The sequence below is a fragment of the Pongo abelii genome, chromosome 1 (genome assembly GCF_028885655.2).
Source record: "Pongo abelii isolate AG06213 chromosome 1, NHGRI_mPonAbe1-v2.0_pri, whole genome shotgun sequence".
NCBI lineage: Eukaryota > Metazoa > Chordata > Mammalia > Primates > Hominidae > Pongo > Pongo abelii.
The window spans coordinates 170,813,798-170,837,754 of record NC_071985.2 but is presented as its reverse complement, the minus strand read 5'-3'; the positions used below and the strand labels follow the sequence as shown (position 1 = coordinate 170,837,754).

The 23,957-nt window shown below is 47.8% G+C and overlaps 1 protein-coding gene across 2 annotated transcripts in view; it reads right to left on the bottom strand.

The window, feature by feature from the left end:
- KANK4 (KN motif and ankyrin repeat domains 4) overlaps positions 1 to 16,837 on the bottom strand; it is an 86,560-nt gene extending 69,723 nt beyond the window's left edge. The window contains exon 1 of one of the 2 annotated variants that reach the window (XM_002810750.4): positions 16,509 to 16,837. The gene's annotated coding sequence lies outside the window, so the exon portion shown is untranslated. The other variant, XM_054533719.1, reaches the window with a different exon arrangement.
- Between the last annotated feature and the right edge of the window lie 7,120 nt (positions 16,838 to 23,957).

Sequence of the window (23,957 nt, the reverse complement as noted above, 5' to 3'; positions counted from 1 at the left end):
GTATTAGGAGATAGGGCTTTGGGCAGATAGAGCAGATGAATGGGGTTAATGTCTTTATAAAAAAGTCCCCAGAGTGCTCCCTGGCCTCTTCCACCAACTGAGGACTCAGAAGAAGACGACTGTCTATGAACCAGGAAGAAGGTTCTCCCCCAGACGTGGAATCTGCCAGCGCTTTGACCCAGGACTTCCAGCCTCCGGAACTGTGGGAAATAAAATTTATTAAAATTTATAAGCCTCCCAGTCCCTGGTAGTTTGTAATAGCAACCCAAATGGACTAAGACAGAGGTGAAATCGTTTACCCAGGTTTGCAGTGGGAGAATCTGAGATTTGAAGCCAAAAGCTCTGGCTTAAGAGTTCATGGCTTTTATCCAAAGGGCCAGTTTGCTAGAATTTCTGGAGGTGGGAAGGGAAGGCTTTCAAGGTTTGGCTTTGGCAAGGGAGAGGAGAGCAAAGATGGAGAAAAACAGCAAGGTGGGAACGAGGAAGTTAAGCCACATGATCTCCATCTTCTCAGGTAGGAAGAGGCCAAGAGCGGAGACTGAGGGCTGTGTGAATGGACTTGGGAACTTATGAAGTGTAGATGAGGTTTGCAGTAGTCAGTGAGGATACTGGGATGAGAGGCAGCTGTCACACATGGAAGATGCCAAGTAGCAGCTGAAGTCAAAGGGCATGGATTTACTGGATCCAGCAGTCCCAAGGCAGGATCAGAGAAATGGGACAGTAAAGTTTAATCTAGGGTGGGGCTGACAAAAGTCAAAGGAGTTGAGAGAGGGAGATTGTAGGGCACAAAGAAGGGAGTGATAGTTGGCATAATCGGGAGGGGCGGTATTTTCAACATCATGTCATCCATACCAACAAGTGCAAAGGAGAGGACAGGGCGAGCAGCCATGATGTGTTATAGCTGAGGTTTGCTGACCAGCCCCCTGACCCAAAGACACCCTAATTACAAAGGTGCCCAAAAGCACCCACCACCCATCCCAAACTGAGTCTTCTTGGCTCATAACTCTGCTGCCCAATATCGTAGCCGCCAACTACATGTTAGTTAACTAACTACTGAGCACTTGAAATGTAGCTAGTCTGAATTAAAATGTGCTATAAGTGTGAAGTACACCTGAATTTCAAAGACTTAATATGAAAAAATGAATGTAAAATTTCTCTTTTTTTGGTACTGATCACATGGTGAAATGATAATATTTTGGATATATTGGGTTAAATAAAATATATTAAAATTAATTTCACCTGTTTTTATTTTCTTTAATGTACTCCTAGAAAACTTAAAATGTATCTCAAATTCTTTTTCTTTTTTTCTTTTTTTTTGAGACAGGCTCTCATTCTTCACCCAGGCTGAAGTGCAGTGGTGCAATCTCAGCTCACTGGAACCTCCGCCTCCCAGGTTCAAGCGATTCTCCAACCTCAGCCTCCCAAGTAGCTGGGACTAGAGGCACACACCACCACACCTCGCTCATTTTTGTATTTTTTGGTAGAGACAGGGTTTCCGCATGTCGGCCAGGCTGGTCTTGAACTCCTGACCTCAAGTGATCTACCCACCTTGGCCTCCCAAAGTGCTGGGATTACAGACATGAGCCACCACACCTGGACCTTCAAATTCTATTTCTATTGGCAAGAGCTGGTCCATATACCAAATTTGGGCTAAATGAATGTTTTAGGCCCATTTAACCAAGAAGTTGATCTGAATAGCAACAGAACTGATAAGTTTTGATTTGTTGGACATGGGAATGGAGTGCCAGGGAGCTGTGACCTGAAATAAGACAGAGGTGCTCACTGGGATACCAGAAGCAGATTTTTATGATGTGCCACTGATTGGGGCAAGAAAAGGGCCAAACATCTAAAATGAGACCAAATGTCAAAAAAGCCCACAAGCCTTCCAGTGATGACAAGGAGGACCCTGGACCTGCTTCCAATCCAGGATTCTCCCCTTCTAGCTCTGCACTGGGCCTTAACTTCCCCAGCTCCTGTCTGCCCCCTCCACTGACCTCAGGTGACCTCCAAACCGCCCCACCCCACCCCATCCTCTTCGCTTGCTCCCACCAGTCTCTTTAGGACACTAAGCCCAACAACCTCATGCATTTCAAAAAGCCTTTCCCAACCAGCCAGCACTGGGGCCGATTACCCGCCCCCTCGCCAACAGCCTCCCCTTTCAGGAGATTCCTGCCAACAATTAAGAAAGGAGGCAATATGATACAGCGCGATCGGCATGGCTTGTGAGCCAGGAAATCCAGATCCTAACTCAGATTTGTCCAATTTCTGCTGTGTGAGTTTAAGGCATATCACAACTTCTCTGGGCCTCAGCTGCTTATCTGCTACCTACTAATACTGTCCTAAGTCTATAGACTTGCCAGAGGGTTCAATGAGATAATGGGAGTACAAGTGCTTTGCTAAAGACGAAGTGATACCCAAAAATGAAAGGGAATATTGTAATCTAGAGAGGGAAGCAGGAGAGATGTGAAAAAGGAAAAGGAGGGTGCAGGAAGGAGGTGTCACTTGCAAAGACAAGCTGTGAATCCCCTCCATTGTACTAAGAAGGGCTGACCTTTCCTACGGCAGGAGGGCACCTCCACCTCCCCAAGAGCCAGCACAGGCCAAAGACTTCCTATCAGAGAACACCACATACCTGGCTTCAGAAATTTTCCTGCAGCTGAATAAATAAAAGTGATTCCAGGGAAAATGTCCTAAACAAAACCTGAATGCAGCTGTTAATGAATTGCTTGAGATTTTTTTTTTTTCTTTTTTGAGACAGAGTCTGGCTTTGTCACCCAGGCTGGAGTGAAATGGCATGATCTTGGCTCACTGCAACCTCCGCCTCCCGGGTTCAAGCAATTCTCCTGCTTCAGCCTCCCAAGTAGCTGGGATTGCAAGCGCCTGCCACCAAACCTGGCTAATTTTTTTGTATTTTTAGTAGAGACAGGGTTTTGCCATGTTGGCCAGGCTGGTCTTGAACTCCTGACCTAAGGTGATCCACCTGCCTCAGCCTCCCAAAGTGCTGGGATTATAGGTGTGAGCCACCATGCCTGGCCCTGCTTGAGATTTTAATGTTACACAGCACTGAAAGGAGGATTTTAAGCTCCACTGTGAAAGTTATAACTCATCCAAGGTTCACTGGCCCTCTGAACCCTCCTGCAACACGGTGAAGGAAGGAAAATGGGGAATCCAAAGAATGGAAGATGTTAAGCAGGGGTTGCTTTCTCTTGATGCTGCATTGGGCTCTGATAACCCAGTACCCAAAAAGCTGCTTTGAGCACATTCACATTTTATTTAACCCTCAGTAGAACCTTTGAAGGAAGTAATTATTATCTCCACTTAAAAGAATTGGCAACTGAGGTTTGGAGGTGCCCAGTGGGGGTTCAGGACTAGCTCTTTCTATTTAGTAGCATTTCCCATTACAGACTCTCTGTCTTTTTTTAAGACAAGGTCCAGTTCTGCCACCCAGGCTGGAGTGCAGTGGTGCCATTATGGCTCACTGTGGCCTCAAACTCCTGGCCTCAAGCAATCCTTCTGGCTCAGCCTCCTAAGTAGGTGGAACTACAGGCATGTGCCACCATGCCCGACTAATTTTTATTTTTATGTTTTGTAGAGATAGGTGTCTCACTATGTCGCCCAGGCTGGTTTCAAACTGCTGGCCTCAAGCGATCCTCCCGCCTCAGCCTCTGAAAGCACTGGGATTACAGGCATGAGTCACTGCACCCAGACCACAGATTTTCTTTACTCAGACCCAGACATAATTAATGACTTGCAATATGTTCAAGATGGAGTATGAGGAAAAAAACAGCAGGACAATAGGTGAGCCCCATTTTTATTTTAAAAACTTTCTATCCAAATATATCTGGATATGTATCTAGCTCTATATAAGAATATGTAGTTATGTATCATATATATATATAGTGCCAAACTAGATCAATTTCCTCCAAACTGGTCCATATGCTCTAACCACCAGTTCTTGACAGTTTAAAGTCTTTGCCTTTATATGCTTCTATATTATTTTATTATTATTATTTTTTAAACAGATACTCTATCCCTGTTGCTCAGGCAGAGGTGCAGTGGCATGATCATAACTCATTGCCTCTATATATTTTTCAATGTTTGCTGCTAACTGGTATGACATTTATAATAACTTTTAATAAAAAAATTCCCAATAGTGTTCACAGAGCCTTTCAAATTGTAAAGGCCACCCCCTCCAACATACACATTATTTGGAGGAATAGTAATATAATATAACATAATAATAATTTATTTTCCTCTCCTCCTTTTCCAAATTACTCCTAAAAATTCTCTTTCTATTAGTTTCCGTAGCAATTAAACACACAAACACACACACACATTTCACTCTGTCCTTTTTTTAAGCTTAAAAGGTGAATAAAGTAAGATAGTAAACATCTTAAAATGCAATGAATATTTGCCAAGGGTGGGTGTTTTGGTGTCATCCCCAGTAAAGATGCCAGACACCGTAGCTGAGAGCAAACGGGCCTACCTGTCATTCCATCTTTCCAGATGTCCTGGCCCCACCTTCACTTCCTCCAGGTTCCTTCCCAGGCCATCATCCAGGAAGCATCCCATTTGCCCCACCTAACTGCTTCTCAACCCACAATCAAAATTTTCCTGAGGAGTCGTGTGCAGTGGCTCACACCTGTAATCTCAGCACTTTGGGAGGCTGAGGTGGGTAGATTGCCTGAGGTCAGGAGTTTGAGACCAGCCTGATCAACATGGTGAAACCCTGTCCTACTAAAAATACAAAAATTAGCCGGACGTCGTGGTGCACACCTGCAGTCCCAGCTACTTGGGAGGCTGAGGCAGGAGAATGGCTTGAATCCGGGAGGCAGACGTTGCAGTGAGCTGAGATTGCAGCACTGCACTCCAGCCTGGGTGACAGAAAGAGACTCTGCCAAAAAAAAAAAAAAAATTCCTGAGGAGTAGGTAAAATTCATTTCCTAATCTGATAAACAGACCATAATGCGAATAGTTTAGAATTTCCTTTCTCCTCCCCTGTAACACATTAACATTCTGAAAACATTGTAATAACTCCACAGTAAGCTTATGGCAGAGATTTCAGACAAGCCAATTGGCTGTGGGACCCCAGCCATCACCGAAGGTCCACTGCTCACCTTCCAGCCAGGTGTGGCCATGGTGGGAGTGACTCAAGGCTAGTGTTGCCAGACCTGATTTTTTTTTCAAAAGAAGCTAGACATGTGGATTTATGTAAAATCTGATTTTTAAATGTTGACAGAATTCTTCTTTTTTAAAAAATGCTATGAAGGTCAAACAAAACCCAAATGCAAGCCAAATGCCACCCATGTGCCTGCCAGCTAGGCCCTGAAGGCTGTCTCAGCATACCTCTCTAGCCTCATCTCCAATTCCTCTGCCCGTCACAAATGCCACTCACACCTCACCCCCTGCCTTAACACCCCTGTGCCTTTGCTCACCCCATATCTACCCTGTAGGATGCCCTTTTTTGTCTTTTCTATCAGACTGGCAAGTGGCAGGTTGCAGCTTGGTCTCTGGGCCCCAGGAACCAGCATTCACCTCTGCCTGCCCTTTGCTCCTGGTCTCTAGCGCCCTAGGGAAAAGTGTTTTCTGCATGATTCAGGCTCTGCTTTGGAAGGCTAACTACAGTTATGACGGATGACAGTGGGGACGCACCTTCCCCAGAGGCTAACAGGAAAGCCAGCTGGAGAGGCTCACACAGGCGCCTGCATGGAGAGGGGCCTAATGACACTCCTATTGCCCAGGGCGGCTGCCTGGCCAGAAAATGTGCCTTCTGCAGTCAGGACAAGAGCAGGGGTGGGAGGATCCTCTAGAGAGCCCTGAAGTGAGGCTATGATGGTTACCAGAAAACTCCTGAGCAGCTGCACCCCCTACCCCTCCTCACTCACCAGCCAGGAGCCTGGGCCAGGTGCTCCTGCTCCCGATCTGTCTCCTGGTCCAGGCTGGAGAGAACTCTCCTGGTCTCAGAAGGAATCACAGAGAATCTAGCCAGGCTGACATTCTCAAAAGCCCAGCCACCCTCTCAAAGGAGCAGTTTCCAGCACCCACCAACACTCATCCCAAGATCAGAGAGTTAAGGAAAACTCTCGTTTCCTGCTACCACCACCACAACCACCACCCCCAAAGTCAAGCCAGAGAGGGAAGACCGAGGGCACCTCTCCCCAGGGAACTCAGCATCTCAGAGAACTTGCCTAGAAGGCAATGATCTGGGAAAAATGTCACAGGGCCCAACCCCTCCCAGAGCAAGGCAGATTCCTAAGTCCCCTCCTACCCAGACTTGGCATCTAAGCAGCTGGGGTGGAGGAGCAGGGTCCCCCTGACTTCTGATTCTCCTGCCTCTTTTTCCTCCATCTCCTCCCTTAGGGACCCTCCCAGAATCTCCCTTGGGGCTCCCAGGGGCTTTCAATCCTCACCTCCAGGATAACTTGAAGAATACCAGGTGTTTTAGCCTGTCTGGGCTGCTATCACAAACTACCATAGGATGGGTGGCTTCCAAACAAAAGATGGTGTATGTCTCACCGTTCTGGAGGCTGGGAGAACGCCATCAGCGTGCCAGCATGGCCGGGTTCTGGTGGGGTCCCTCTTTCAGTTTGCAGACTGTTGGCATCTGGCGTGTCCTCATATGACAGAAGAGTTGACAGAGCTCTCTCTTCTAAGAGCACTATCCCATTTGTAAGGGCTCCACCTTCATGACCTAAATTACCTCCCAAAGATTCCATGTCCTAATACCATCACATTGGGGATCAGAACATCAACATATGAATTCTGGGAGGACACCAGCTTTCAGACCACAGCACCAGGCTCTCATTGAGAACCCCAGGCAGACCTGGTAGCAACCATAGGCACTTTAGCTCAATAAATCCTCGACACACCAGTGAGGTAGGATCTTTTAACCTATTTTAAAGGCAAGAAAGTTAACTTCAAAACCACTTTATAATTAGAAAGGAAAAAGAAACCTTCAACTGAAAGAAGACTACATTACTTAAAATTTTTAAAAAAGCTAATTTTACTAACTAGTTATTATGTGCCAAGGGCTTTAAGTGCACTATCTCATTTCATCTTGGGTAACCCTGTAATACAATCTTTTTTGTCCCCATTTTACAGATAGGAAGCTGAGGATAGGGTAGCGACGTGACCTAGCCAAGGCCCGGGGAATTTCACTCTTCCACGGGCCACACTGTGATGGGCTAACAGGTTCTCCTTCCAGGTAACACATCTGCATTTTAACAAGAGCTGCCTGGAGAAGACAAAGTAGCCCAAAGCAATGGCTCAAAAGCCGGGAATTTCTCTGCCAGTGGGCAGAGCTCTCAGTGCAGGAGCCTTTTGGCACCACCAAGCATCACCCGAAGGCGGCCACCCATGGGCCTGGCTGACACAGGGCTCCATTCAGCAGTCGGCAAAGCCAAGGGACATGCGGGTAGAATGAAGAAGAGGATTAGGTCAGGGAAGGCCAGCCCCGAGGCAGGCACTACAGCAAGGCAAGCAAGCACCTGAAGAAGAATGTGCTCCTCCCCTGTTCCCTTGTCCCAAATATCAGTCACTTAACCATGTGGAATCATCAGTCCCAGGGCAAGGCAGCAAACTGGGGCAAAAGTCCTCACTCAGCTCAGTCACTCAATCCCCTTGCCACCCAGGGCCTGCCACCTGCCCTCTCTGGTTCGCTCCTCAGTTGTAAGACAAGGGGGATGATCTAGGTAAGTGGTAAGGTTTCTTCCACCTTCAACTAATACAAAACTGCGTAGGAGCCTAGTGCATCTGGCACTTGCAGCAGCATCAATGGCCAAGGTAGGATGCAGGGAGGACTGGAGAGAGAGGGAGAAAGCAGCAGGGGCCAAAGAAAGGTGAGAGACAAGCTCTAGGTGACAGAGCCCAGAAAAGGGGTTTGGGGGGTTGAGGTGCCAAGAATGGGCAAATTCCCTGAAAGGGGGAATGAAAGAAACAATTCATTTGCTTTTATCAAGGTTCTACTGAGAAGGATCCCATGACAGATGCGGCACTGTGCACTGGGAAGGGGAGAGGGAGCTTCTATACAGAGGGACAGCCACGCACAGCAACGGCAATGAGCTCTTCACAAGGCCAGAGCCAGGTACTGTGATGAGTAGTGCCTGCTGCTCATGTTGGAGAGAAATCAGGGAAGCCTTCCTACAGGAGCTCACCTGAGAAGATGGGGACAATTTCACCCAGTCTAAGTCTAGTTCCTCCCACCCAAATGGAAAGAACTATCCAAAATGGCACTGAAGCACTAGAGGGAGAATAGGTAAATTTAGGCAAGCACCATTATCTCCATTTCACAAATACAAAAACCGAGGTTCAGCATGGTCACGGCCAGGTAGCAGAGCTGGCATTAGAACCCATTCTGCCCGACTCCACAGCTTTTGCTTGTAATTTCTATTCTGTCATCACTCCTGCAGACTGTGTGCCTGTGAGTGGGTTAAGGGTGGGAGGGGAAGGGAACTGGCGTGAGAACAAGCAAAGGCCAGAGAGATGGACTGGGGAAGATGAGGATGGAAAGTAGGCAGTTTTCTACCAAAACAATATGGCAGCCAGAGCTTTCCCAAACACACTCTTCCCAGTTGCCTGTAGTAGGTTTTAAGAACAAGTTTCTAGAATCAGGCAGACCCAGGCTGAGCTCCTGGCTCCACCACTTGATATCTCGGGTACCCTAGAGCAAGTGTTTAACCTCTTAGAGCTTCACTTTGCTCACCAATACAACAGGAATGATTACAGTCATACATTATTGAGTAGTGGGTACAGATGAAACAACTGCTATATTCAAAGGTCTTGGCATGGTGTCTGGCACAAGTTCGATAAAAGGTAGCAAAAAAAACCACAACCACTACTCTAATAAATATTGCTCCAGTAGACTCTCCTGTTTCCTGGCTTCCTCCTCAAAATCAACATGGGGCCAGTCCTCCACATCCTCCCTCCTCCTCCTTTGCACACCCTGTATTTCAGAACCCACTTCAAAGCTACTTCTTCACCAGCTTCATCTCCTTCCTAGGATTCTAGTTTGCACTGGATCAAGGGACTCATCCGTTAGTCTACACAAACTCCTTAACTTCTCAGGATCATCATTGTGCGCTAGGTGGTTGTTCCAGTAGATTGCTTTGCATGGGATTAACCAAGCAATCAGCTCAGGGGCTGGTGGGTTTGTGGGCTGATAGAATTACCCGATGAGTCACCCGTGTGTGCCTGCAATTTGTAAATTGACCTCTGGATAACATCAAAGTATTCTACCCAAACCACAAATTCTGTGCTTTTGCAAATTTGCCAACAATTAAATAAAATTTATTACTCCTTAAGAATGTCTTCCACTAGACAGTGACAGATGAGTATATAAAAAGTCAGGGTGAGGGAGGGTAGGAAATTGGGGATAAAGCTTACTGACTTCCTGTCGGGGGTCTTAACCTTTTTTGTGCCCTCATCCCTTTGGCAGACTGGTGAAGCCTATGGACTCTTTCTCAGAACATTTAAAAATGCATAAAATAAAATGCATAGCTTGACTACAAAGAAAACCAATACTACTGAAATATAATTAATAAAATTTTTTAAATTACGTAATATAGTAACATATTCTTCTTTATTAATGCATTAAATAACAAGCTCTGGCAGCAGGTATAGTAACTACTATAAATACAAAGCCATCAGAGACATAAATAATATTTCAAGGTATCTGTAGCAGCTAAAATGTAACATGAAAACATCTGTGATTTCTATTGGTGACAATGTCACAGGGACTGCAAATACACTGTGGATTGTTGCCTACATTCATAATACAAGAAAATCCTAAATAAAGATGCTTTTTTATTTCCCCACCCAAGTTTACAGACTCCTCTGAATTCTATACATGAACCCCTTGGGGCTCTTGACCCTAAGTTAAGAATCTCTGTTAGATCCTTTATGGCTCAGTAAGCATTTGTACTGGGCACATTTCTGAGTTCCAACTCACCCTTCTCTCCTTGAAGAATCTCCACCCACACCCTTTCTGCCTCAAAAGTTCTTCACATAGGACTGTCTTCTGCCCACCCCTCTTGTCCAACTAGCCCAGGGAGGACCCCTGCCACAGTGGCATCCCATGCCCTGGCTGCCTGGCACCTGCCAAGACACAGACTGGCGAGAAAGCCTCACTTCCAGAGAACCAGCTCAGACATCAGGATGCTCTCTGGAACTTGAAGTCAGCAAGAAAAGAGAGCTTCGTGCAATCGTAGGGCAAGGGGTGGGTTGGCTGGTGCTGTGTTAATCCATGGCACTTAGAATGTAGGCCAGTGACCAGCTGTACTGGTGGAATGACCTTGAACTCAAAGTCCTCTCCAGGGCATCAACTGCCTCAAGGACGCTTGGCCTCCTTCCAGACCTGTGCTTAGACATCAATACAGTGGTGCCCCCAAACCCCTGTTATCTGCAGTTTCGTTTTCTGAAGTTTCAGTTACCTATGGTTAATCAAGGTCCAAAAGTATTAAGACATTTTGAAGGAGAGAAAGACCATATTCACATAGTTTTTATTACAGTATTATTGTTATAATTGTTGTCTTTTGTTATTGCTGTTAATCTCTTACTGTGCTAATTTATAAATTAAACTTTATCATAGGTATGTATGCATAGGAAAAAGCATAGTATATATAGAGTTCAGTACTATCCATGGTTTTAGGCATCCACGGAGGGTCCTGGAATGTATCTCCCATGGGGAAGGATGTACTACTGTACTGCATTTTATGGCTTCTCAGTCTCTTCCTGGAACCACAACTCAAGGGAGTCTCTGTTTTCTGTGTTACAAGAGCCCTAGGTCAGCACCATTTTATTAATATAGACAAAGAAGCTGAAGTTTAGTAAACTTGAATAATGTTCTCAGGCTCACGGGGATAATAAATGGTGAAGCCATTTTCCCTTTCTTTTCCTCTCACTCCCAAACACCCTATTATGGAGGGGCAGGTGGGTAATGCCTTTTGTTATTATTTTTTATTTCAAATCACACAAATGATCCATGAAAATAATCTCTTAAAAATTCAAACATTACACCGCATGTTCTCATTCATAAATAGGAGTTGAACAATGAGAACACATGGACACGGGGAGGGGAACATCACACACCGGGGCCTGCCAGGGGTGAGGGGCAAAGGGGAGGGAGAGCATTAGGACAAATACCTAATGCATGTGGGGCTTAAAACATAGATGATGGGTTGATAGGTGCAGCAAACCACCATGGCACATGTATACCTACGTAACAAACCTGCACGTTCTGCACATGTATCCCCAAGCTAAAAGTAAAATAATAAATTTTTTTTTTAATTTAAACATTGAGAAAATGCCCTCCCCATTCATACTCAACGTCGTACCTAATAACTGTAGACCCTGACCACACTATTATATTCAGCCACTACCGAACTTGCCATTCTGTCTTTTTGTTTTGTTTTGTTTTGATTTGTTTTGTTTTTGAGACGAAGTCTTGCTCTTGCTGCCCAGGCTGGAGTACAATGGTGCGATCTCGGCTCACTGCAACTTCCGCCTCCTGGATTCAAGCGATTCTCCTGCCTCAGCCTCCTGAGTAGCTGGGATTACAGGCATGTGCCACCATGCCCAGCTAACTTTTGTATTTTTGGTAGAGATGGGGTTTCTCCATGTTGGCCAGGCTGATCTCGAACTCCTGACCTCAGGCGATTGGCCTGCCTCGGCCTCCCAAAGTGCTGGGATTACAGGCGTGAGCCACTGCGCCCGGCCTCCATTTTGTCTTTTAAACCTTTCCCCAGGAGTAGGATGGCTACATTTTCCAAGGCAGAAGGGAGAGCGGGATGGGAAACACCGATGAACTGAGCGCAGCGCCTGAAAACACTCAGCCCTGCTGCCTGGTGCCCTGCTAGGAACATCCGAATCAATGGCACCGAGAGCTGGCGTCTCTGGGCTGCTGGGCGGAAACCAGGCTGTGGAGGGGAATCGGCACCGAAGTCTGCTCTTTCATCCTTGTGTGGAGCAAATTCTCCCTATGCTGTATTTCTCTCCCGCCTTGTCACTTGACGTCAGAGCCACAAATTAGAAATACATACCAAAGGAAACTCTGCAGACACAAAGGATCCTTCCACGCAAAGGGGGAAAAGCCACAGCCACATTAAAAAAAAAAAAATCTATCCAACCAACAAGTTTTATTTACTTTTGGGGAAAAAATGAGGAGAGTGATGGAACTGGGATTTGTGTTTTCTCTCACAATGCCTGTGTCTCCAGAAAGCTATTTGAGGGGGCAGAGCCCAGGGCCTGGGCGAGACAGTGAGGCGATCCTTTTGAAAACAGGGCTTCTTTCTCTTGGAGAAGGAACCCTCGGCCAGCTTCTTCAGACGCCACCAATCTATAACTGCCCGTGTATCACATTCACCATCTACGTACTTTAAATCTTGGGACAGCATTTATTTTATCCTGGAAACTGTGACAGCCCTATTTTTAGCCGGAGGGCCCCTTTTCTCTCCTTTAATCCTACTTTGAAATATTATCTGTGTGGACTGGAGGCTGTTCACAGAAAGGCCCATTAGAAGCCTCTTAGTCCAAACTTCGTCTGGGAGATTGGCGTTCTGAGGCACAGAGAGGTTAGGGACCAGCTGTAAATCACACAGCTGCTTAGTGGTGAATCTAGGCTCCAATCCCAGGATACACTGACCTCCAAACCCATGCCTCTTTCCACAAACTCTACTACAGTGTAGCACAAAGTGATTAGCCGTCTGATCTCCAAAGACAGAGGGCTCTGTGAAAGCCCAGTTTTATGGTGATTTAATATGGACCATGACCCTGGGCAAGTCACTTAACCTCTGTGAGCCTCGATTTCCTTACCTATACATTGGGGATTATGGAAGTAACTAACTCTAGGATAAGGGTGAGACTTGACTATGCCAGGGATTGACACACATGTACATTATGATACTGTACTGTTCCTGTTTCACACACAGTCGAGTGGATCTGTGATAACTGTATCCACGCCATCATCAAGAAATTGGCAAGAAAGGATTGTTCTCAAACCCATTGTGCAGATAGGCAAATTGAGTCTGCCCGCCCAGAGATGACATAACTTGCACAACATCAGAGTTTTAAAAGTAAGTATATAGGTGGAGGCTGCAGTGAGCCATGTTCATGATACTGCACTCCACCCTGGGTAACAGAGTGAGAGCCTGTCTCAAAAATAAGTCAATAAAAGTAAGCATATTCTCAGCACTAAGAAGTCCTAAATATCCTCCCCACCATATCTACCGAAGTACAGGTTGAACTAGGAGTAAAAGTTGCCTCTTCCCTTCCCCCTGCAGAGCAGAGCCACAAGTACACAAGCGCATACTCCATGGCCGTTTCTTGTAAACTGGAATCAGCACGGGTCCTGGCACAGAGCAGAGGCTCAATGCAGTTTCAAAGAATGGGTGAATTCCTGAATCAATGAAAATCCCAATCTGCTAAGAAAGGGGCCAGACAGGCAAGAGCTCTGGTAGCAGCAAGCAAGAACCCCGTTCTCTCCTTAGCCTGTTCTGTCCGAAGAAACCTTTGACAAGGTCAATAGCTGGGCCTCTGATCTCAATGGTCCACCAAGGGCGTCCCCCAATCTGGCCCACATGGCCCAATCCAGGACCCAGGAGGTAACTGTGAAGCACACGTGACCCTCCTCCAGCTAAAACAGATGTAATAACATTGCAGCCAAAGGGCGGTGAACAGGCCAGGGAGAGGGCCTATCTGTCTTCCTAATTGTCAACTCTGCCCATAATAAGATTTTTCTCCCTGTCACACCTTAGGCTGCTACTGAACTGAAGCAAAACCAAGATATCCATCTTCCAGCTGTGAGCAGTGGCCTTCATAAAGTACCAGGGACGAAAAGAGGCTGCTTGGCTAAGAGAAGCAGACAGAGCTGGAAGGAGCTTTAAACTGCAAGTCAGGAGCTTGGGAATCCCTACTCATAGCCAGCTGTGGGTACTTAGGCAGTCACCGCACCTCACTGAGCATCCATTTTCTGTAAAATTGAAGTCCAAAGTTTTGGAAATGGGTTAATGGAGCAGGGAGCTGTGAATCATGTAATATTGTATGCAAGATATTTTAGGTTTTATGCAGTTGGAGGAGAGTATCCATAATTTTCATCAGAATCTCAAAGATGTATGCAATAACCACCATCCCCTCCCCACATAAAAAAGTTAAGAAATACTGGACAGGACAGCGTCCATCCAACAAGCATTTTTTGAACACCTTCTATGTGCCCTGCTCTGTGCTAGGTACTTGGAGAGCCCTGCTTTTAAGGTGCTCGGTGTAGCTGATGTTTGCTGTGACAGAAGCAAGTCCAGGGAGCTTTAGGAACAAAGAGAAAGCAGCATTTGCCTCTATCTTGTCAGGAAGGGCCTTCTACAGGGGAAAAAAACTGATGTTTAATGCTGAAGTTCAAAGCTAAGAGTGCATTCACTGGATGGGCAAGAATAATATTTTAGACCAAGGGTAGTAGTATGTGCAAAGGCAACGCGTTGCCCAGGAACCACTTGAAGCATAATTGTGCTGAACATATTGAGGGTGCTCATTGCAAGGGGCCGGGAAAGTGTTAGAGCCAGAAGTGAGGCTGGGAAGGCAGGTAGGGCCCAGATGAGGAAATGCCATGTATGCCACCCTAAGGAATTTTACACTGTCAGCAAGTTCTTTCTAGTTTTAAAAGTCTAGGATGAGCCACCACTCCTAGCACAAATCTCCCTAAATGTTGGGCAGAGGCTTTGGTTCACTGTGAGCTGAATGGACATTAGGGAATGAACCGCTGCTCTTGGCACCACGAGCAGGCATGGGCTTTCTGACCAAGGTGCACACATGGGGCAGTGAGTCCAGTAAGCTGCTACTGGTCTCTCTCTCTCCTTCTCCCCACACTATGATCTAGCCAGGGGGCTTCCAACTGCTCATTATTACAGTTGAGAAAGGAAGGCACTGACTGGACCAGTCAATGGGATGCACAACTAAAAGACTGCCCATTTGGGCCCCTGGTAGTAACTCAGCCAACAAAGGCTTTCAGTTCCTCTAACCCACTCTGCTACTCACCTTAGGCCCTCTCACATGCGGCTCCTTCTGCCTAGAAGGCTCATTCCACTCTCTCCTGTCATTCTGCAGACTGACCGACTACTGGACCTATCAGGTTTTCAGGGTATCTAGTCCTTTCAAAGAACTCAGCACCGGAGAATTCTCTATTTATGTGAGTGATTTAATTCCTGTTGGTGTTGGCCACTGGAATGCAAGCTCCTTGAGGCCAGAAGGTGCCAGTTTTGTTCACTTCTGTACCTCACTACGTTGACCAGTGCCTCACACAGAGCATTTGTTGATTGAATCAATCTGGTCTGATCCCCGAGCCATTCCCCAAAACTCACTTTCCCCAGGTCACATTATGGTCCAGTGAGGTGGGAAGGCTGGGCTTGAAAAGGCAATATTAGAACGGACTCTGCCTCTATTCCCAGTGTAGCTTTCCTGTGTCACGTTTTGAGAGGCTCTAAGCAACCTGGGCTTGATTTACCCAGGCAGGTCCTTGGGAATCGTGTTTAACTCAAGATGCTTTCTCTCCATGCCTCAGCCGGGTCACTGGCTGCATCTGATCCTCCTCTGGCCCTATTTGGTGGATAGGACTTTGCCCAGGCCTCAGGGGGTCCTCCTCCCTCTCCAGGAAAATACTCCCTCTTTGCCCTAAAGGCTTGCACTCCAGGGCGCTTAGGAACTAAGACTTGCCTTTGGCAGCCCCGAAGGATGCCCAGGGCAAGAGTTAGGTTCAGACCCAGCGTAGCGGCCATGGGCTCGACTTTCCAACTCCCATTTCTGGCCAGTCTGCGGGGTCAAAGTACCCAGAGTCACAGGTTTGAACTTACCGGAGAGGCAGAAGGGAAAGGAGCTCACAGGAGGCATGCGGGCTGGGCAAAGCGCCCTCGGCGGCGTCTAGAGCACTCGGAGCTGCCCCATTGCCTCCACCCAAGGTCGCGGCCCAAAGGGAGTCCTGGAAAGTTCAGCCAGGGGCCGAGAAGTGCCAGGGTTGGCACTACGGTGGGACTTTTGCGACAGGAGAGAGACTAAGAGCTCGATTCCAGGTAGTAGTGGGAGCCCGCGGCAAAGAGCGCCCAGTCCCACAGGCTGCATCCCCGACCGCAGCGCCCAGCTCGGAAAAGCTGGGCGGGGGCTGCACCACCTGAGCCGCAAGGACAGCACGGCCTCCCCCTCCTCACCAGTGTTCTCCATCCCCAGAATTGGGGCGCGGAGAGCCAATCTGGGCTGGAAAGGGAGCGGCGCCCACCCTTGGGCAGCCCGAGCAGCCCCCCTCCTTTTCTGTCGCAGACCCCAGGCTGGGAGGCGGGGGCGCCAGGTCGGCCCAAGCTGCCGCAGCCACTGCTTTAAAGGGAGCCGGGGACGCGGCGCTGGGGACGGGGCGAGGCGAGTGGCAGAGGCGAGAGGAGAGTGGTCGAGCGCCGGGGCCAACACTCGGGTCGCGCAGGGCGGGTGTTGAACACCCCAGCAGAGGCACTGCCGGGGACTGGGGTCGCAGAGTCCCTTACCTTGGCGAGCTGCGGAAGTCCTGCGCGAGGCGGCCCGCGGTACACGGGGCCGGGGCAGCTAGGCGCACGCCCCGGCTTCGGGGCGCACGCAACCTCCGGGTGCACTGTCCGCGTCCCAGGCGCGCACCCCGGGGCTGGCGCACCCTGGTCGTCCGCGGCGCGCACACCCTCCAGGCGCCCTCTGGCCGACGGCCTCGGCCCTGGCCCCGGCGCACCCCTGCGGGCACACCCACCGCGGCGGATGCGGGACTGGCCAGGCGCCGCCAGCTGCGGCTTCGCCCCGCGTCGCCAGCTGCCAACAGCGCCCGAGTCCCCGCCTTCGCTAGGGGAGAAAAAAAAAGACTCCTGACGCGGCGCGGGCTTTGGTGTGTAGGAAGGGGCAGAATTGCGAAACCGAGGGGAGGGTCTTAGCCTCGATAAATTCAAAAGCCCTTGATAAACATGAGCTTAGAAGAAAAACTTTTTGAAAAGAGACCAAAAACTCCTAACCTGTTCATAGCGCTTTTCAGATTCCCAAAGTGCTTTCGTATGTGTTTATCTCGGTTCATCTAGACATTTCCATCCTCATTTGATAGGTGCAGAAACAGCACCAAACAAGGTAATGACTTGCCCCAGCCAGGACTGGAACCCAGGTCTGGCCACTGGGAAGCTGGGTGCAGTAAGTGAGGTCCTCGCCAGCGGATGTGGGCCAGTGAGGGCTGGGGTCCTAGTAACAGAACTTTTACCTCTCCTAAATAGTCTTTTTCCATTTCCTTTTTTTCTTCCCAATCCTTGCTGTAGTCCTAGTAACAGAACTTTTACCTCTCCTAAATAGTCTTTTTCCATTTCCTTTTTTTCTTCCCAATCCTTGCTGTAGTCCCACTCAGGAACCCTAAGTCTTTCATTTCACACTCCGACCTCCCACCAAAGGTTTGTTGTTGTTGTTGTTGTTGCTGCTGTTTGAGACGGAGTCTCGCTCTATCGCCAGGCTGGAGAGCAGTGGCGCGATCTCGACTCACTGCAACCTCCGCCTTCCTGGTTCAAGCGATTCTCCTGCCTCAGCCTTCCGAGTAGCTGGGACTACAGGCGCGCACCACCACGCCCAGCTAACTTTTGTATTTTTAGTAGAGACAGAGTTTCTCCATGTTGGCCAGGCGGGTCTCGAACGCCAGGTGATCCGCCCGCCTCGGCCTCCCAAAGTGCTGGGATTACAGGCGTGAGCCACGGCGCCCGGCCCACCAGAGTTTTTTATCAGTTCAAAATGTTTGCGTTTCAACCGCTAAGCTTGAATGAACAGCTCACTACGTGCCTGGTGGGCGTTGTGCACCGTAACCCTAGGAAAAAGGAGCTGCTGCTACTCCTCCTTTACAGATGAAGACAACAAAGATAGGGAAGTAGAGGGCCGTGGAGCCCGTAAGACTCCGGATGCCAGCTCTGACCCCCACAATGGGCATCCTTTATGGGCCCACTGGCAAGGGCTAACACTTAAGCAAAGGGGTTTCGTTTTTGACATTGTGACCCAGATGGGGGAGTACTTTCTGGGACTTTCATTTTACATTTTTATAGAAATATGGTTATTTGAACGATTTCACTTCCACTAGAGCTCCACTGGAGCAAATCAATATCCCAGAGCAATAATAAATGGCAGCAGAGACTTGATCCCAGTGTTGGGACATAGTAGGGAGTGGTGGGGACTGTGGTGAGCTTGATAGCAGCTCCAGGCTCTTGCCAAAGGGAAGGGGCTGCTGCTACTCAGCTCAGTCTATTTTGTCACCTAGGGAAAGGGATTCATGTGGCCAGATCCTCCCATTTTTAAAAAGAAGCCATCAGCCGGACATGGTGGCTCACGCCAGTAATCCCAGCACTGTGGGAGGCCGAGGTGGGTGGATACCGAAGTGGGTGGATCACCTGAGGTCAGGAGTTCGAGACAAGCCTGGCCAACATGTGAAACCATCTCTACTAAAAATACAAAATTAGCCGGGCGTGGTGGTGCATGCCTGTAATCCCAGCTACTCAGGAGGCTGAGGCAGGAGAAGTCACCTGAACCCGGGAGGCAGAGATTGCAGTGCGCCGAGATCGCATCACTGCCCTCCAGCCTAAGTGACAGAGCGAGACTCCGTCTCAAAAAAAAAAAAAAAAAAGCCATAAGTCAGATATTTAAGTGAAGGCCCCAAATTTGTTAAGAGCTTATTTGTATAATGCTAAACACTTTCTACACAGGTCAACACTGTTCAAGCCAAAGGCAATGGCTTTATGGATCAGATCCAGCCTACAGGCCAGGGGTTTGTGCTCTCGTGTTTGGGGGCACTTCACACTATTTTCATTTGGGCTTCCCAACATCCCTGTGGGATAGACCCAGTGTGGCTCATATTTCCATTTTAGGGAAGAGGAAGCCCAGTTCAGGTGGGGTCCAGAACTGGCCCAAAGTCACACAAGCAAATTGGTGGAGCTGGAACTGAAACCAGACATTCCACAACTCCTGGTCCTGGAAGCTTTTCTCTGGGCATTCTCTGATCTCATGGAGAATTTGTTTCTTGGTTCTGGGCATTGCGAGCCAAATTAGGCATGGGGCTGGCACTGGGGTGTGGAGACAGCACCTTTCGTGGGAAGATGGAGCAGGAGTGCCAGACTGCTGTCCTCGAAAGCAGGAGACCAGCCTGATGACTCAGAGATGAGACTGTGTCTTGAGGGTAAAGCTGAGTCAGAGAAAGCAAGATCTGAACTGGGACAGCCTGGGGTTCTGAAGCCCAGATTAGGGTATTGAGAAACTGGGAGAAAAACAGACTAAGCAAATCCTCTATCCCCACCCCCACTACCCCCCACCTCCCCACCCCCACTCCCCCCCACCTCCCCACCCCACACAAAACCAGAAGCCCCAGACACCGAGACACCAGCAAGAACATTGCTTACTATTCCTGTCATGACAGGAAAGCATCAAGAGTTAGACTGTAAGGTGGGCCCCTTGTATGGTCCTGGAAAGAGGGAAACTTTTTCAGGCAGCAGATCCCTAATATTTCAGGTTTGGGCATCTCCACTGCAGGACCCAGCCTGGGCCTTTCAGACGGAGTGAGTACTCATGTTGAAAACTGATTTAGAATGACTGGGCACAATGCTACTGCAGTCTGATCCTCCGTAACCAAAGGACTGAGCAGTAGACAGAATGGGGCATCTCTGTGCCTTTGCTGGAGTTTGGGGTCGTGTGTAGGAGGATTAATACTAGTCACTATTGTGAACCCAGAAAATCTGAGACAGTTCTCAGTTAATTTAGAAAGTTTATTTTGCCAAGGTTGAGGACGTGCCTGTGACACAGCCTCAGGAAGTCCTGATGACATGTGCCCAAGGTGGTCGGGGCACAGCTTGGTTTTATACATTTTAGGGAGACATGAGACATCAATCAATATTGTAAGAAGTACATTGGTTCGGTCTGAAAGGTGGGACAACTTGAAGCAAAGGCAGGAAGACTCTAAGTGAAGTGGGAGGGAGCTTCCAGGTCACAGTTGCATTCTTTGGAGTTTCTGATTAGCCTTTCCAAAGTTGGCAATCAGATATGCATCCATCTCAGTGAGGGGAGGGATAACTTTGAACAGAATGGGAGGCAGGTTTGCCCTAAGCAGTTTCCAGCTTGAGTTTTCCTTAGTGATTTTGGGGACCCAAGATATTTTCTTTTCACACTATCTACCATGTACTGGCATTTCATATACATAACACAATCTCACTGGGACTCACAACAAAACTAAAATAGCTGTTCTCTTATTGAGGATCTGAGGCACAGTGTTACTTGCCTGAGGACACACAACTAGTAAATTGGGGAGGTAGGATTCAAACTTACTTTGTGACCCAAATACTAAACCTCTCTAACTGTAGGTCTGGAAATTGGGGCCAACATGGAGATGTATCACTCAGATCCCACTTTAAGACAGGACTGCCAGGCTGCAGCCATGTGGTTTGCTGGCAGCCCCCAGTGTGGTGAGCTCCTGCAGTCAGTGGTGTATTGGTAATGTTTAACAATCAGCTCACTGGGTGTGGTGGCTCACACCTGTAATCCCAGCACTTTGGGAGGCTGAGGCAGGCGGATCACCTGAGGTTGGGAGTTCAAGACCAGCCTGACCAACATGAAGAAACCCCATCTCTACTAAAAATGCAAAATTACCTGGGCGTGGTGGCGCATGCTTGTAATCCCAGCTACTCAGGAGGCTGAGGCAGAAGAATTGCTTGAACCTGGGAGGCAGAGGTTGCGGTGAGCCAAGAGCGTGCTATTGCACTCCAGCCTGGGCAACAAGAGCGAAGCTCCGTCTCAAAAAAAAAAAAAAAAAAAACAAAACAGCTCTTAGCAGGGAGAAATGTGTGCATATATACAGTGGGTTCTCAGTATTCTTTGTAGTTCTGTAAGTTCTATAAAGTGGCTTCAAACACTGAAATAGTGAATATTGAACCATTGCTCTTAGAGGAAATACAGAATAAGGTTCCTGAGGGCCTCTGGTTACATTTTCATCAGCCCATTAATATCTAACATTGTTTTACCTGTATTTCTGTTTAAAGACTCCTTATTCAACATATATCAGGTATGATTCTGACATGAACATTGATTTGTATTTTTGTTTACATTAAGGATTAAAATGAAAGTAAAAGAACAAAGGTGTATATTGGGAACTTCATTCATTATTCAGTAGCATGAGTGACTTCTTTGTGAATCAGATAACTGTTTTCAAATACTAGAATATCCCTCAATTTTTTGTATTATTTACAATGTACAGACATGGCACACTTTTAAATTTAGTATGCAATATTAACCTTTCTCCTTTACTTTCTTATGTCTAGAACACTGTACAGGTTTTTGTGTGAGCATAAATTTTCATTTCTTTAGGATAAATACACAGGAGTGAGACTGCTAGCTCATATGATAAATGTATGTCCAACTTTATAAAAAACTACCAATCTGGGTGCAGTGGCTCATGCCCATAATCCCAGCACTTTAGGAGGCTGAGGTGGGAGGATCCCCTGAACCCAGGAGTTCGAGACTAGCCTAGGCAACATGGCGAAACTCTGTCTCTACAAAAAATACAAAAATTAGCCAGGCAGGCTGGGAACGGTGGCTCACGCCTATAATCCCAGCACTTTGGGAGGCCAAGGTGGGCAGATCACCTGAGGTCAGGAGTTCGAGATCAGCCTGGCCAACATGGTGAAATCCCATCTCTACTAAAAATACAAAAATTAGCTGGGCATGGTGGCAGGTTCTTGTAATCCCAGCTACTTGGGAGGCTGAGGCAGGAGAATGGCTTGAACCCAGGAGATGGAAGTGGCAGTGAGCCGAGATCATGCCACTGCACTCCAGCCTGGGCGACAAGAGCCTGGGCGACAAGAGCGAAACTCCTTCTCAAAAAAACAAAAACAAAAATTAGCTAGGCATGGTGGTGAGGCTAACGTGGGAGGATCGCTTGGGTCCGGAAGGCAAAGGTTGCAGTGAGCTGAGATTGTGCTACTGCACTCCAGCCTGGGCTACAGAGCAAGACCTTGTCAAAAAAAAAAAAAAAAGGAAAGGAGAAAGAAAGAAAAGAAAGAGAGAAAGAAAGAAAGAAAGAAGAAAGAAAAGAAAGGGAGCTACCAAACTTCCAGTGTGGCTGTACCTTTTTTTTTTTTTTTTTTTTTTGAGACAGAGTTCACTCTTGTTGCCCAGGCTGGAGTGCAATGGCACAATTTCGGCTCACCACAACCTCCGCCTCCTGGGTTCAAGAGATTCTCCTGCCTCAGCCTCCCGAGTAGCTGGGATTACAGGCATGCGCCACCATGCCAGGCTAATTTTGTATTTTTAATAGAGACGGGGTTTCTCCATGTTGGTCAGGCTGGTCTCAAACTCCCGACCTCAGGTGATCCACTCGCCTCAGCCTCCCAAAGTGCTGGGATTACAGGCGTGAGCCACCATGCCCAGCCGTGGCTGTACCATTTTACACTGCCATCAGCAATGTACAAGAGATCTGGTTGCCCCTCATCCTTTTCAGCACTTGTTATTATCAATGTTTTAAAAAAACTTTAGCCATCAGTGTTTAGAGATATCTAAACATACCTTTCGTTTGTATTTCCCTAATGGTTAATAATGATCTTGAATATCTATTCATGTGCTTATTGCTATTTATATTAGATTTGTTTTTAATATATTTTATTCAATTGTAAGTTTACATAATTTAATTTGTAATAATGACTGTCTTTAACAACTGGCTCATAAAATTCCTGAAAATTTCACAATCAGCTATTGCGAGCCAGAGCAAGCTGGCTCCAGCACAGCACTTCATCTGTCTGGCTGAGGTCTCCGTGGCCTCTGGGCAGCTCTCAGGCAATGACTGAGCAAAGACGTGGAATGAGGCTTCACAATTTCCCCCAAGGCAGGATTCCTTTCTGGACAGTCTGCTCAGAGCGTGCCATTTGACAGCTCTCCCTGCCCAATTCCGCCTTTCTTTCACAGGTGCTGTTCCTGATAAACTTTCCCAACGCTAACTCTCTATGCATGTTTCCTGGCGAGCCCAGCCAGCACAGAAATTCTGTCTAGTGACACGGCAGCCTTTCTGCCTCTGCCACCGCTGATTTCACTGCCACACTCCCTTAGGCCCTTTGAGCTCCTCACCTAGATAAACGCACATCAGCCCAGAGGCACCGCTATCTCAGCACTCCGGGCCCACAATGCTCCCAGAGCTGGGCGCCTCAACCCCGATTCACCTATGTGCACTGCTGTGTGGTGAGAGTGGTTCCCTGGGTCATTCTCCAGCACAACCTAAGAGTGGAAGTGCAGAAATCTCAATGTCCCGAGGAGGTGATTGCTGTGGTTGAGCTCAGTTGGGATGGAATGTCCATAATGGTTTTTTCACATGGCTGGTTGACTAATGCTGGTTACTGACCAGGAGCTCAGCTGGGGCTGTTGAATCAGGAGCACCTACACATGGCCTGTCTGTGTGGTTTAGGCTTCTCACAGCCTGGGGCCCCAAGAGTGAACATTCCAAGAACAAGCCTTTCAAGAAGGAACAAATGGAATCTGCATTTCTCTCAAGGCTAGACCCAGAACTAACATAGGATCACTTGCAACATGTTTTTATTGGTTAATCAGTCATAGGACAAGCTTTTTGTCAAGGGAGGAGGTAATAAACACCAATTCCCAATGGAGAGAGTGAAAAAGAATTTATTGCCATCTTTAATGTGCTACAACACCATTAAGAGAATACAACAGTGGCCGGGCATGGTGGCTCATGCCTGTAATCCCAGCACTTTGGGAGGCTGAGGTGGGTGGATCATGAGGTCAGGAGTTCGAGACCAGCCTGGCCAAGATGGTGAAACCGTCTCTACTAAAAATACAAAAATTAGCCGGGTGCAGTGGCGGGCGCCTGTAATCCCAGCCACTCGGGAGGCTGAGGCAGGAGGTCGCTTGAACCCAGGAGGTGGAGGTTGCATGAGCTGAGATCATGCCACTACACTCTAGCCTGGGCA